General features: G+C 33.3%; 2 non-coding genes across 2 annotated transcripts; both read left to right on the top strand.

Annotated features, from left to right (window-relative positions):
* Positions 1–530: 530 nt before the first annotated feature.
* Positions 531–602, top strand: Trnae-uuc (transfer RNA glutamic acid (anticodon UUC)). Its single transcript has one exon. It is a non-coding gene; the product is annotated as a tRNA-Glu (tRNA).
* A 1,735-nt stretch (positions 603–2,337) lies between these two features.
* Positions 2,338–2,409, top strand: Trnae-uuc (transfer RNA glutamic acid (anticodon UUC)). Its single transcript has one exon. It is a non-coding gene; the product is annotated as a tRNA-Glu (tRNA).
* The last annotated feature ends 449 nt before the right edge of the window (positions 2,410–2,858 follow it).

Genomic DNA, 2,858 nt, shown 5'->3' with positions numbered 1-2,858 from the left:
GAGATTAGAAATTACAGATAAAAGCTATCTACTGAAGATAGCAAGTAATTCAGTATGCCTAAGTGTAATCTACCAAAAAAAGTTTCAAAACGTACAAAGTGGCCAAAATAAGTTTTAGCGACTTGCAAGATTTTAAACAACCGCTGTTTACCGGTGCATCGCCGCGCTCAACCTAGTAAAATTAAACAACTTGTTTAAAAATTTAAACAACTGTTTCTTGAACTTTTAAACAAGTTGTTTAATTGGTAAACAAGTTGTTGAATTTTTATCAAGGTAGAGCGATGTACCCGGTTAACAGTGGTTGTTTAAACTTTTCAACAACTTGTTTAGATTTGTTTTAATAGTGTATTCAATGGGTCACTGCACTTGAGAAATGGCCTACTTTTCACCATTCTATTAAAACTTTTTACATGCAAGAATAAAAAAAACTAATTAAAAAACTAATTAAAAAAAAACCATGCAGGCAACAATGCATAGTTAGTAATTAAATTGCAAATAAATAATATCTTTATCGTAAATAAAATAGCACGTCCCATATGGTCTAGTGGTTAGGATCCGGCGTTTTCACCGCCGTGGCCCGGGTTCGATTCCCGGTGTGGGAAGATATACTTTTCCTTTTTTTTATATTTTGCCAAATTTCACTTATTATTCATGTTATACATCTACTTTTTCACGGTTTCTGTTATTTTTTTAAAATCTTTATTGGATAGGAAACAATTTAACAGAGGTTCACCATTTATGGAAGCCTCTCAAAAGTGCCACAGAAAAGTCAAAATAATTTTCCTGGTAAGTCGACTTCGGAGGGATGAGACGATGACATGACAAGATAAGCTAAGATACTTAAGGAATCGGATAGCAACGTTTGCACAGTATTTTGGTGGGACCTTCAGGTGTCAAATAATTTTGTTGAATGTTTGAAATTCACGATATAATACTAAGGAAACAAGTTTTTTTTTTTTGTTGTTAACTTTGGCCCCTTTTACGTTTTGAATATTTTGTAGATTACACTGGCAATCGCTCTCCTTATTTTTTCCCCATTGGTAAGTTATGATGCTCAAGGTACATGTAAAGTTCGTCGACTTACCAAGATAGTGATATCGGCTTTTCGGTGGCACTAGAGCTTCGACCCTCTTTTCAATTTCCTTCTTTTGCCACGAAGAAAAAAAAATAACATAAAGAACTTGATAGTACTACTGTAGTATGTAGCGGAATTTTGAAAGATCAGGAATTTAATAACAATGAAAAAAGGAAAATATTTTCTTCCCACACCGGGAATCGAACCCGGGCCACGGCGGTGAGAGCGCCGGATCCTAACCTAGACCATATGGGATGTGATTCCAGATTAAAGCTAAACATATTATTTATTTGCAATTTAATTACCAACTATGGGCTTTTGCATTTTTTGCTTAGATACAATTATATTTTCTCAATCATTTTCGGAGGGATTGGATGGAAAAGGCTATTTCAGGGGCATAGCTATGGAAACATTTTGGCAGTAGTAGCTTCATTTTTAAAATGAAATAAAAACCTAGCCTCATCATATTAGGCCTTGGCCTATACTGTAGGCCTATGAAATGTGATCGGAGTTCTATACATGGTCAACTGCACTTGAAAAATGGCCTAATCAATAATGCACGATCGTACTCCATTGTTGTGCAGCCTCGATAGGGCCTAACTTAACTCCATATTGAATAGATGTTTTCATGGTTTTAGACCACAATCAATAAGGCCAAGTAAAAAATAAAACACGTTTCACGTCCGGGTTTTCGAAAAAAAGGAGGAGGGTGGGGGGGCTTTTTATTTTCTATTTTTATCGCAAAGTTGGTGTAAATACCCATACTTAGAGCTGTTTTAGCGTATACAATAATGCCTGGAAAAGGAGGAGGCACTTTTTTTTATTTGTTGTTCTGAGAGTTACACCCCCTCCATGATCACAAAACCCTCCTAAAATGTTTCTTGTATCTTAACAAGGCTATAGAAAGCATTCCAACTTCCTAGACATATTTTTTTTTTTGTTTTAACTGAATGTCAAAAAATAAAAATATATTTGAGGAAACCTCAAAAAGGAAGCGGAGGGGACGTGAAACATGTTTATTTTGCCTAATTATTCACAAACTTACTGACCATCAAGCAAATTGATAGCTTTTATATTCGTCAAAATTTTATTATAAAATACAATTCTCCTGTCGAAAACAGTAATGTAGGCACGAGGGTCCTACGTATCAGCATTCTATTAAAACTTTTTACATGCAGAATAATATTTAAAAAACATAATAACGCATATTTAGTAATTAAATTGCAAATAAATAATATATTTAGCTCGACTTTCACATTACATCCCATATGGTCTAGTGGTTAGGATCCGGCGTTTTCACCGCCGTGGCCCGGGTTCGATTCCCGGTGTGGGAAGAATTTTTTTTTTTAATTTTTATTAATTTTAAAATTCCTGATCTTTCAAAATTTCACTTATTATACATGTTAATTGTTATACATCTTCTTCAGGATTCCTCGTGTTATTTTTTTCCTTCATATGGTATGAAACAATTTAACAGAGGCTCATATTGAAGATATACATTTCCCCCAAAGACCTACATTTTTTTTGGTGTTTTTTGAAGAAAAAAAAATTATATCTTCAATACGAAAGTTCATCATTTTCATATGATGGACGGCTATTCATCCCAATTATATACTCTTTAAGTACATATCATTAGATTTATACAATTTATTTCGAAGACTGTTAAATTTCAAAAATATCAATCATTTTACTCATTTGCCATAAAATTTGTATTATATCGCGAATTTAAAAAAATCTAAATTATTTGATATCAGAAGGACATTCCTCGTATTCAAAATGCAAT

This window comes from Amphiura filiformis, chromosome 18 (genome assembly GCF_039555335.1).
Source record: "Amphiura filiformis chromosome 18, Afil_fr2py, whole genome shotgun sequence".
In the NCBI taxonomy this organism is placed as follows: Eukaryota; Metazoa; Echinodermata; class Ophiuroidea; order Amphilepidida; family Amphiuridae; genus Amphiura; species Amphiura filiformis.
The sequence above is the reverse complement of the archived record's forward strand: the minus strand, read 5'-3'. Positions and strand labels throughout refer to the sequence as shown.